Below are 13,745 nucleotides of genomic sequence, written 5' to 3' on the forward strand. Positions count from 1 at the left end.
TGCTCCTGAGATCATACAAATTCATACTCGCCATCAGAACCCATTCCAGATCCCTGCTCGACCTCGTTGGGACCCTCACCAAAACAAACTATCCTGATCAAAACCAGAATTACTAACAGAACCCGAAACGCAGTCTCTTGTGATCGATCCATTTCGTTAGGGGAAAGGAGGAAAATAAGAAGGAGAAAAGAAAGGAAAATGCAGGGGGAGGTGAATAAAGAAAATGGTGCGACAACCGTTCTAGATCTTGTTACTCTCTGTGCTCAGATGCCCTTCAATAGTCCTGCCTCTCAACTTTCCCGGAACAAACACTCCAGTGATACGAGATTCTCTATACTCTGCTCTTTGTCACGAGTTCTCTCCGGGTCAGCGACCTTCTTGCAGTGGGACGAGTGGACCCAAGTCTCTCTTTCGGCGACCTTCAGTGCTGTCGTGCTGGTTAACAAGACTTGGTATGGTCCTTCCCACCTGTCTATGAAGCAACCTGAGCGTAAGAAATTTAGAATCATCACATAATCCCCAGGCTCAATGTCATGACAATTACTGTTCGGTAGGTCAGGGATCACCAGCTTTAAATTTCTTTGTTGATTTCTCAGCTGCTGGCTCATCCCAACCCAATATTTCACAGTCACTTCATTATTAAATTTCAAATCATCCTGGGGGTCTATCATTACATGAGGTTGTCGACCAAAAAGAATTTCAAAGGGTGATAAGTTAAGGGGAGACCTGGGAGTGGTTCTGATGCTGTACAACACTAGTGGCAAAGCTTCTGGCCACAGCAATCCAGTTTCAGCCATTAATTTGCTCAGCTTGTTCTTAATAGTGCTGTTCACTCTCTCTACCTTTGCACTTGCCTGTGGACGGTATGGAGTATGCAGCTTGCTATTAATTCCCATCAGTTTGCACATGACCTGAAAGACTTCACCTGTAAAATGGGTACACCTGTCACTTTCAATTATTTTAGGGATACCATATCTACACACAAATTCCTGCACAATTTTCTTTGCAGTGAACGTAGCAGTATTTGTGGCAGCAGGGAACGCTTCTACCCAGTTGGAAAATACATCAATACAAACTAACACATATTTCAACTTCCTACAGGGTGGTAACTGTATGAAGTCGATTTGTATTATCTGAAAAGGTCCGTCTGTAGGAGGGATATGGGATGGCTCTGTTGGTATTGTCTTTCCAATATTCTTCCTCAAGCAAGTAAAGCATGTCATTGCTCTCTTAAGTGCATGAGAAGAGAATCCTGGCGCACACCAGTAGGCTCTCATCAGCCTGCACATACCCTCTTTGCCTAGATGAGTCAGACCATGTGCCACCTCAGCTAGACTTGGAAGATATGCTCTGGGGGCTACTGGCTTACCGTGTCCACCTGCCCACAGTCCTGAGGACTCCTGGCCATAACCCTTTGTCCTACAGACAGCCTCTTCCTGTAGGGAACACAAATGTTTCATTTTAATTTACTATCGTGTGTTATCAGTTGTGTGAAGTAAACCGTCTCTGGGTGAGAGGAGAGAGAGGAAAAAAATTGTAAATAAAAAAAAAAGAAAATGTCAGGTTTGGAAATGTCAGATTTGGCATTCACCAACAGGCTGTCACACCATCACGCATATCGGTGTCTGTACACAGTCTCCCTTCACCAGTATTCTCATTCTCCACCCTTTGTGCATGACCAGGCACACTGCATTAATACTGGTGTCCTTGTGTCCTTATGCTGGTGAGATATACTGGATTTGGGCAGAGCTCTGAAGGACCGATTAGGCATGTGGCGTTTGAACTGTGATTGGGTCCATGTATTGTACCCTCCTGTCGGTGAATGTAAGAAATGAGGCGGAAACTTTGAAGGAAAATCACATAGATGTTAGTAACAGATACGTTTGTAGAGGCAAAGAGGATTTTATAAAATTTGACAACTGGATTGTGCACTATCGGGAAGTGATTCTCTACTGTCTATACCCAAAAAAAAAACATTTCTGTGTGTCTTATCTCTACTGGGACTATTCCAGCCATCAATCCAGTGTCCTGTCCATCCTAAGTTCATAGGGAACCCGGTATCTGTGAGATAATTTTTTCTACCTGTGATGGACATGCGTCTAGAACAGTGAAATGCAACATTAGTCTTCGTGGGTATCCAACATACTTTGTGCTTCCTGGGCGGGAGCACAGTATATGTATATCATCTCTAACAAAACTCCTGTTATGTTAATCAGGGGCCATTTCTGCTAGAGAAAGAAGCAAAAGTTTAGAGGCCTCCTCTTAACCCCAGCAAGTTCTGTCAAAAGGGTAAAGTTGCATTTATTCTGTTCTTCCCATTAACCGAATCTGTGTTTTCTATATGGCTCGTGATTCCTTACTATATGTCCCTTGATCCCATCTATGTGTTTAATACTGTGGCTTGTTTTCTCTGTCTAGGGGTCTATATTGACTATGTGTTCTACTATATCTACAATCTCTGGCAAAATGCCCTTCCTTCCTACAAATGTAACATATCCTAGGTCTTTTCTTACTATCCGGGTTTTGGGGTTTAGGTTGATGAGACTTTGCTGCAAGAGCCTGTAGACTTATTGTCATCAGCTTCTCCTCCTGTTGTTTTCTACGCCTAGCATTATTCTTATGATGTTCAATTGTGCACGCTCTAAGACAAGCTACTGTGGCCCCTCTCCAATTAGGCAAAGATGCTTGTACCCTGTCCCTAACTGCCTTATTGAGTCCGTCCATTAGCACAGAGACAGCCATCTCCCTGTAATTCGCATTGTTCCCTGTATCTGATACCTCAATGTATCTATCCATTATTTGCAGGGCCCGATGGAAATATTCAGATGCCATTTCATTTTCCCTCTGTTTTATGGAGAAAATTCTTCTCCACTTAACAGTAATGGGGAAACACAACTCTAGTTGCCTATTAATTCATTCTATATTTTCCTGATTGTTTCCGTCAGTCATAGGACTATCCGACTCTAACCTACAATCAGTGATACATTTTTGGGTGTCAATATTAGGGGGTAGGAACGCTTTTAAAAGTATCCGCCAATCTTTATTAGCTGGTTCATAAGCATTACCCAGATCTCTGATAAACTTTTGACATCTGGCTAAATACTCCCGGGGATCGGGGAATTCTGAAATGATTGACGGCAGCTCAGCTCTGGACCATGGGCAATACATTGCATTATTCCTGGTGAGGATTACTCCCTGACTATCGGTTCCCCCATTGGGAGTTACTATTTCCAAGACAGGATGTAATCCTACCATTCCGTTTTTAATCTGTTTACTGTAGGGTGTTGTTGTCTCTGTGCAATGACTCGTCTCACACTTACCGGTAGCTGTGACCTCACCAGTTCTTTCAGTGGGGAACACTGGTACTGCTCTAACTGGGTGGGCAGGCCCCACCTGAGTTTCCTGCAAAGCGACTGCCTGAATGAGAGCTGTGATTTGGCTGGATCCTTCATCTTCCTGTGACCTATGACCTTGAAAAGACTTCAAAACAGGATACAACTTGCAAAGGTTAGGGTTAATACATTGCTCTTGCATACTACTATCATTTACAGATGTACCATTGATTGTAGCCATCTTATTCCCTTCGACCTGTGTCGGAAATGGTGATTTCGTGTCTCCATTCCTGCTAGGTTTGGAACCTGCTTTACGAGTTTGTTCCCTTTGCATATCCCCCTCTTGCTACCATAAATTTAAACAATCTTACATTCTGCATTACCTCGGGTTCAAAGCTGCCCACCTTAGGGAATGGTACCCTATCTTTGTCAGTCATACGTAACCATTCATTGCAAAAAGCCTCCGTGTGTGAACCATACTTTTCACACATAATAAACCTTGCTGACCCTCTCGGTCGCAATTCTGACCTTTTCGGTCCCACTTCTTCAGCCTGAACCCTAGCTCCCAAACGCCCACTGCTTGTGCAATTGGATCCCATCGCAGACTTTATGCCAATAAACGCAATCCCCAATGCACACCGCAGATAGACGGTGAAAGACACCTAGCGCTTTCACTCGCTCCTTCTCCGCTGAGTACCACGACTCACTCCAATAGTGAACACCGCGTACCCAGTGAGGCCCTATTGGTTTCTATTTACTGGAAGTGTTAGGAGTAACTTACCTTTTCCAGTAAATATCCGCCGCTGGAGATTTTCCTGAGAGAGACAAGCGAAAACTCCCTATACATTTATACACAAATCACGCTTGCGTATGCTCTACACAGCGCTAATGATACCGCGATTTTACGCAAAAAGCTCGTAAAAGGGGTATCAAATTGCACTATATATCGCATCCACAAATGCGCGGTCCAATCGCACAGCGTATAGGTACTTGTTACCTATCTGCCGTACAACCACGGGTCGATGTACAAACTGCGACCCTCAGCTCGGAGCATAACAAAAAACCTTTTTACTTCAATACTACACAATGCACAATTCCCTATTACGCTCCTCTGCAAATCTCCTCACGATTTGCATATTTCAATCTATATTAACGTGAGTCAGCCGCCTCACGCCACCAAGCCTCCACTTACTTGGTGTACCACGGGACCCGATATCTGGGGTTCAAATCCACTCACTCCTACGTTCGCTCACTCAAATACACTTTGGTTTTTCTGTACAGAAAATTTTAATTCATTCAGATAGGCAGCTTTACCCCAGAGGCAATACAGTTTAAACAAAAGTTTTAGTCTTATGGCAACAATGTGAGAGAGTATACAAAGTATGGGTGTGTTGTTGTTTTTTGTGTACGCTTTTTGGCGCCCAAAAAAATGTCACTGATTTTTAAATAGCTTTTTTCCTGTTGTTTTACAGGCTCTACTAGCACCTCTGCAAACCATACAGAGCAGATGTCAACTAATCAGCACACAAGTAGGGTTTTCAGTGTATCCATCGACCACGAAAAGTTTACGTAGGATACTTTCTGTCCACCCTTTTGCTGATAGATTAAGTCTGCTATGACCTGTTAGGCTGTGAGTATGTGGAAATCGGATGAGCCCCCAATTGTAAACGCTGGTTTACGTACAGGACTAAAGCAACACTTTAAAAAGAAATTTCATACACTTTAAATGAAGCCGCTGCGGCCGCTATACTTAATCCACAACCTACGTACCTATTACACCATTAGCGTACAGAGTCCCGTACCGTGTACGGACTTTGCATACAAATGCCGCGCTGACAGTACAAAGTACACTCAGCGCGTACACACCCAAAGATACACAGTGAACCCTTAACAGCTATGCATGCGATAGTAATACACTTAAAACCTAAGCAGGGAAAGGAAAACACGACACCAGATTATATTTAAACTGCTGGGTTCCGACACCACAACATATTATTACTGAAAGGGGGTTACAATCACAAAGCAATACAATACAAAAGAATAATGGCTACAGTCAATGGTACATACTTTTGGTTTCGCCTGTGTTTCCCAGTCCGGTCCTCAGTCATCAAGGGTGATGACCTTTAGAGTCTGTGATAGTGACCTGGCATGCAGCTGGCTCTTTATACAGTAGATCAAAACATAATACAATAGACACTGTGTGATCTTCTTCCATTGGTTCGGGGGTGGGACATATCCTGTGCACCGGGGATCATTGGTCAGCTCAAGAAGTGGGCGATGGCTAAGACTTGAGATGTGATTTCCATTGTTTGCATCTGAGTTCCCGCCCCATGACCAGTTAAACCCATCACATTAATCATACATAAATCTGGTATTATTAATTACTTAATGTGGTAATATATAATAATATTCTTATTCCCACCAGATTAATGTTTACATGACTCTGAACAATATGATCCCACACATGATATGATTATCTATTTCCATCCTCAAGATATACATATATCCATATACTCATATATATATAAAGCAACAAAGCAGCCGGCACTCCCCTTGCTGGTGTAACATCTGCTCCGGTGCCCTCCATGAGATGAAAACATCCAAACATAATGAAGAAGATCTGGAGGCACTCAGGAGACTTTTCAACCAATAGTGAATTTAATGGAGTAACATCCAACAATTGTTTCGGGCCTCCGCCCGTCGTCAGGGATGCATAACACACAATGAACATACATTTTATATCAACTTAAGGACCTCCCACCACACACATAACAAACACCTTGACTCACCTCACCTGCAAACCCGCCCGCCGAGACGAACGCCACATTGCAAGCCGCTGCCACAAGCCGTCCCGCTCACCAGCCGCTGCCGCACAGCGGACGACGTCATCAAGGGGCGCCAGCAGGGAGACGGAGGTCAAGTGTAGATACCGATTACCTAGGTAACCAGAAGACAAAACACACATTTAAACATTACTTCGTTACTACTTACTAATGTACAAAATAATAACATATATAGAAAATATGAAGTGAAATATATATAATATATAAAAACAAGTTATGAGACACTGTATTTTAATAATTCCCAAATATAAAGCATTTAATACGTGGCATATATATTAGATACATATAATCAAGGCCATGTTGCTACCAGCATCTGGGGAGTTCTCATGATTTAATCAACTTCTACCATTTCAAAAACATGTTACAGTAGATTCAATAAGGTTATAGATAAATTAAAGTTATAAGAAACTATGTAATCCATGCTGTTCATTTAGGCCTTTAGGGGCCAGTGTGTCCAACCTGAAAATCCAACGGCTTTCTAGTTGGAGTAACACTTTGCCCCTATCACCACCCCGAATTGATGCCGGAACATGGTCTATTATTTTACTCCTGATACTCGCAATACTGTGCGATTGTTGCACACAATGGCGGGCCATAGGCTGGTCACTGGATCCTGACTCCAAGGCTGCCCTAATTGCCAACCTGTGGTTAGCCATTCTCTCCTTGAATTGGCATTCTGTCTTGCCCACATAATGTAAACCCCATGGGCAAGACAGTACATAAATCACGAATCTTGAAGTACAAGTGAGAGGGAAATTAATGGTAAATTTCTTGCCTGATCTAGGGTGAGAAATATAGTCACCTACCAACATAGTGCGGCAGGTAACACATCCAATACATCTAAAACACCCAGGCTTCCGTGATAAAAAATGTTGTTTGGGTTTGACTTTCACTAGTTCCATTACATCCACTTTTACCAACATATCCCTCAGGTTTTTACCCCTGGAATATGCTGACATAACACGAGTGTTTAGTAGACCTGGGAGATCTTTATCAGTATTGATAATGGGACAAATCTTTTTAATTTCCCTGTTAGTATTGTTACTTACTTCAGTGAATCTATTAACCCAGGGAATTTTCTGTTTCCCATTATCTACCGAAATTTTACTCTTTAAAGATACCTCCCTGGGAATCTGTAAAACCTTTTGCTTAGTGGCCAACAATGTTTTATAATCATAGCCCCTTTGCTCAAACTTTAACACCATTTCATCCAGAGCTCCTTCAACCTTGGAGGAATCACTTGTAATGTGACGCACTCTGAGCATCTGGGTATATGGCAGTCCATATTTCAATGAGGGGGGATGAAAGCTATCTGATTTAAGAATAGTGTTGCGGTCTGTCTCCTTGACATATAATGATGTACATAACTGGTCATTCATGTGTGTGATATTCACATCCAAAAAATTTACGGTGGACATACTCATATTATAAGTGAGTTTCACCACACTAGAAGATGCATTATGGGTATCAAGGAGATTCTGCAAGCATTCCATTGATCCACCCCATACAATCAATAAATCATCTATAAACCTAACGTACATGATGACATGATGACTGAAAGGGTTATTGAGCAAAAGAGGCGTCTCAATCCAACACATAAAGGCATTGGCGTACGATGGGGCCACATTGGACCCCATCGCACAGCCAAGCCTCTGCAGGTAAAAATTGCCATTAAACAAAAAATAATTTCTGGTCAACACAAGAAGCAATAATTCCAGAAAGAATTCCACAGGAGGACCAACATAATGAGGATTATCATTGATAAGGGCTGCTACTGCTGATATACCCAGGTCATGAGGAATACACGTATATAACCCAACAACATCAGCACTGCAAAAAACTGTATCAGATGTAAGTTTACCTAAATTATTTAGTCGAACTAAAAGATCATTGGTGTCCTTGAGATAGGATATCGACTGCTGTACACACGGATTTAACAGTGCATCCAAATATACTGAGATGGGCTGAAATAGAGATCCCCTGGCAGATATAATTTGTCTGCCAGGGGGTTTCTCACTGTTTTTATGGAGCTTGGGCAGTGTGTAAAACATGGGCACCACTGGATAAGCAGTTTTTAATTCAGTAGACAATTCACCAGAGATCCATGAGTTATCAACAGCCCTAGATAACACACTGTCCAGCTCCATTTTAAAACCGATGGTAGGGTCTTGCGTCAATCTCTCATATATATCAACATCAGATAATTGTCTATCACATTCAGAAATGTAATCCGACAGGTCCTGTACGACTATGACCCCGCCCTTGTCTGCGTTTCTAATTATGATGTCAGTACGAGACTGTAAGTCTTTAAGGCCCCGTCGCTCAGGACCTGTCATATTACCATGACCTCCAAAATGCTGATCACATTCATTACCAAGCCTATCCATAAGACGCGAGAATGTCTTAATCGATGGGCTATTCGACACAGGTTCAAATCTTGATTTTGGTTGCAGTTTTTTGAGTTGTATAGGAATATCTGTGGGAACATCAGACACTGGGATAGATTGAGTCTTAAAGTGTTCACGTAATTTCAGTGTCCTGTTGAACTTAAATGATTCCACCTTCCATTGGAAGGGATCATGACGAACAGTAGGAATAAAGGAAAGCCCCTTAGCCAGGACCTGGTATTCTAGCTGAGACAGTGGGGATTTGGAAAGATTGAAAACCGCATTCCTTACTTGCGAGTCTTTGTTTTTACTTTGCCTTTTTCTTTGGCCCCCTCGCCGCGTCCTTTTGGTGGCTTGCCAATAGCTGCTCGGGTTATTGCCCCTAAAGGGCGCTCTTGATGTGAAGTAGTCGCCACTTGTGAATCATTGTCACTTATAGAGGTACTTGACCCCTCGTAATCTGTGAAGCGTGCCCTTGCTCTTCGGTTATGCTGAAAAGGTTTCTGTTGGTTACGAGGAGCCGGGTTGGTAAGCCATATATACACCCGATTTTGATCATAATCTTGCTGGACCACACTTTTTTATCACGTTTAAACTTAATTAAGTCCTTTTTGTATTGGCCCAGCTGTGCAGATAATTTCTCAAGCCAGTTTACTTGAGTATCTTGTATAAGGACAGGTTTGTATTTAGACTCAAATTCAGTTATTCTTCCCTTCACTGCTGTCAGCTCTTTCGAAGATTCCTCAATAACAAGCAGGAGTAAGTCCATGGAGCACTTATTAAGAATGCCGACCCATTTCTTACAAAAAGGTGCATTATAGCGACCAATAGTAGGGGTATTCCTCACCCTAAACCCCCTGGGAATCTGCTTCTCCTTATAGTATTCTGCCTGGGTTAAAGCGTAATACATATAGTCTAATTCACGTTTTTTGAGAAAATACAAATCTTTGTAAAGGTCAGCATTCTCTGGGTCAGAGGACTCAGCCTGTACTTTACATGAACTAAGGATGTGTTCAGCCTCCACATCAGAGTAGCTGAAACACTCCCTAGTGTTTAATTGAGCAAACGCACAACCAGGCTCAGCCTGTTCCTCCATGTGTGCAACAAATTCTGTTAAAAGATGCCACAACAAGTCAGTGTCCCATATGTATGGAAACAAGAACCAGTCCGCTGAGATATAACAGATAGGATAAAATGTCGCTTGGGGTGCCTTGCTATAAGATATGTACTTGCAGCATATCTCAAACTTAAAGCAACAAAGCAGCCGGCACTCCCCTTGCTGGTGTAACATCTGCTCCGGTGCCCTCCATGATATGAAAACATCCAAACATAATGAAGAAGATCTGGCGGCACTCAGGAGACTTTTCAACCAATAGTGAATTTAATGGAGTAACATCCAACAATTGTTTCGGGCCTCCGCCCATCGTCAGGGATGCATAACACAATGAACATACATTTTATATCAACATAAGGACCTCCCACCACACACATAACAAACACCTTGACTCACCTCACCTGCAAACCCGCCCGCCGAGACGAACGCCACATTGCAAGCCGCTGCCACGAGCCGTCCCGCTCACCAGCCGCTGCCGCACAGCGGACGACGTCATCAAGGGGCGCCAGCAGGGAGACGGAGGTCAAGTGTAGATACCGGTTACCTAGGTAACCAGAAAACAAAACACACATTTAAACATTACTTCGTTACTACTTACTAATGTACAAAATAATAACATATATAGAAAATATGAAGTGAAATATATATAATATATAAAAACAAGTTATGAGACACTGTATTTTAATAATTCCCAAATATAAAGCATTTAATACGTGGCATATATATTAGATACATATAATCAAGGCCATGTTGCTACCAGCATCTGGGGAGTTCTCATGATTTAATCAACTTCTACCATTTCAAAAACATGTTACAGTAGATTCAATAAGGTTATAGATAAATGAAAGTTATAAGAAACTATGTAATCCATGCTGTTCATTTAGGCCTTTAGGGGCCAGTGTGTCCAACCTGAAAATCCAACGGCTTTCAAGTTGGAGTAACACTTTGCCCCTATCACCACCCCGAATTGATGCCGGAACATGGTCTATTATTTTACTCCTGATACTCGCAATACTGTGCGATTGTTGCACACAATGGCGGGCCATAGGCTGGTCACTGGATCCTGACTCCAAGGCTGCCCTAATTGCCGACCTGTGGTTAGCCATTCTCTCCTTGAATTGGCATGCCCACATAATGTAAACCACATGGGCAAGACATGAAGACAGTACATAAATCACGAATCTTGAAGTACAAGTGAGAGGGAAATTAATGGTAAATTTCTTGCCTGATCTAGGGTGAGAAATATAGTCACCTACCAACATAGAGCGGCAGGTAACACATCCAATACATCTAAAACACCCAGGCTTCCGTGATAAATGATTGCAATGTGGCGTTCGTCTCGGCGGACGGGTTTGCAGGTGAGGTGAGTCAAGGTGTTTGTTATGTGTGTGGTGGGAGGTCCTTATGTTGATATAAAATGTATGTTCATTGTGTGTTATGCATCCCTGACGACGGGCGGAGGCCCGAAACAATTGTTGGATGTTACTCCATTAAATTCACTATTGGTTGAAAAGTCTCCTGAGTGCCGCCAGATCTTCTTCATTATATATATATATATATATATATATATATACATACATACATACATACACACACATACTCCTGCTATTACAATTTGTTAGGAATTTTAAATATATATATATACATATATATATATATATATATATATATATATATATACACACAAACACATACACCTCCAAGAGTTTAGACTATGAATGTTAATATCTCAGATTTCTAAATGTCTGGTTTGTATTTTTGTTAGCTATTGCTAATTGAGTTTCTCTCAGCCCAGGTTCCTGGGTATTGTCTCTTTGTTTGTTTTGTCTTCAGGTGAGACAATGACAATCCAGTTCTTATTGCTTTCAATAGAATCTCGGCTACCCTAGTAAACAAAGGTGTTTGCCTTCTTCGTAGAATTTCAAAGCTTAGTGTAAATAAGGCCATTGTATTTTAGTCTCTGGGAGTTTCATTTATGTGTGACTGATCTTCATTCTATTTAGAAGAGGAAGCAGACAGTGTGGGATTTATGCAATATATAGATTAGATTTGTGATATGTCTTTGTGGCTTTTCCATGCGAGTACAAATTCCACTGAAATTACTTATACCACGCTCTAATGCGCAGGACCGCGGGAGCGACCATACGCAAACTGTGAATATGTGCATGCACAGCCGAATACGTACGCACACGGAGGCCATCTATGTGGTGTTTGTACGTAATGTGTGTGTTGTAATATTTTCTGACTTCGAGAACAGGTCAAAAGGTCGACATGAGTTTTTCACTTTTTTTTCTTTTTTTTTTGGATTTTTTCATACTTCGCGATCCACGTGGACCACAATTGGAATGGTAACCTGCCCGAAGCATTGCGAGCGAAACGGGGACATGGTGCAATAATTGAGGTTCCCCATCACTTTACGAAAAATACGACAACAAAAAAAGTCAAAAAACCCATGTCCACCTTTTAACCTGTTGACCTAGTACATGTCGACCTAATGGCCATGTCGACCTATTTTTGTCCCTGTCGACCTTCCATGGTCGACCTAATGATGCATGCAGTGAGGTCACTTTCTCTAAGGCCTTGCTCCTTTTCAGTCATTGAGGACTTTATTTTGCACCCTGGCTGTCACCTCTGCATGTGTACATACATACATAAATACACACATACACACACATACATACATACATACATACCAGGGATGTGCAGTGAGCTAAATAGCTCAGAGGGCACTGTCTAGCCCCAGAGCTAGATTTACATGCAATTTTTGGGCATTATACACAGGTGCAGCAGTATAAACTCCTGGAAATTTGGTGAGTTTTGAACAGAGATGTGCGGAAAAGATAAGCAGGTGAGGCACTGCCTCCCCTGCAGTAGACTTTTACTCCAGAGTTTTGGCTATAAAATGATTAGAATAATGCAAAAAAAGATATTTCTAACATATTATTTGTATTTTTTTTTATAATTTATACAGTCAAAATTCTGGTGCAAACATTAGTGTGACACTAAAGACAGTAATACATACATACATACATACATATATATATATATATACACACACACACAGATACTGTACATACATATGATAGGGAATATAGGTTGCAAGCTCCACAGAGTATGGCCAGCATAAGCTTGTAAGTGCTACTAAATAACAGTCTGGATGGAATTGTCACGTCTAACAAGGTTTGAGGATCCGGCAGCTGAGACTCGCCCAAGGAGGGAGTAGTCTGGGGATGAACAAGTCGAGGGGGTTGAATATAGTTCCTTCTCATGGGACAAGGGGTAATGAAGGCTGTAGGCGGGGCCCAGAGTCAGTGGGTTGTAGTTCTTGTGGACGGGGCTGAGGTAGAGAACTGTGGCTGGAGAACGATGACTTAGAAACGGATTTGTAGACAAAGGACTGCGGGTTGTGGCTTGAAAGACGAGGTTGTAAATGATGAACTGCGGAACTGCGAATGATGGTTAAAGACGTGGCTGGAGACAAAGAACTGCGCACTATAATTTGAAAGACGAGACTGTAGATAATGAGCTGAGGACGGTGGTTCGAGGACGTGGCTGGAGACTATGAACTGTAGACTGTGGCTTGTAAGACGAGGCTGGAGACAACGAGCTGAGGACTGTGGATGGTGGTTCAAGAACGTGGCTGGAGACAAGGATCTGCGGACTGTGGCTCAGAAGACCAGGCAGGAGTCCCGGGATCGACCATGCCCAGAGGGTCTTACTGGACCAGGTTTTCCAGGAGCATCTCCACAGGCAGCAGCAGGTTAGGAACGGCGGGACTGCAGCAGCAACTGAGAACCGGCAAAGCAGGGTTAGAAGTAACCAGAATATGGCAGGAATCCTGGGAGCACAGGCGAAAGCACCTACAATAGGGTTGTAACTTAAAGCACTGGCGTCCCTGTCCTAAACCAGCCCCCTTTTATAGGTCCATGAGAGAGGAGGAGTGAGCCCATGTAAGCAGTTTTTTGCGTAGATTTGGTGCAACAAATATTTTTCCCGGAGGAGGGAGTGGAGAGGTGTTAGTTGCCGAGAAAGAGGTGGACTCCAAGATGAATTGTTCTTTTGAATGGTC

Source organism: Pseudophryne corroboree, chromosome 8, assembly GCF_028390025.1.
Source record: "Pseudophryne corroboree isolate aPseCor3 chromosome 8, aPseCor3.hap2, whole genome shotgun sequence".
In the NCBI taxonomy this organism is placed as follows: domain Eukaryota; kingdom Metazoa; phylum Chordata; class Amphibia; order Anura; family Myobatrachidae; genus Pseudophryne; species Pseudophryne corroboree.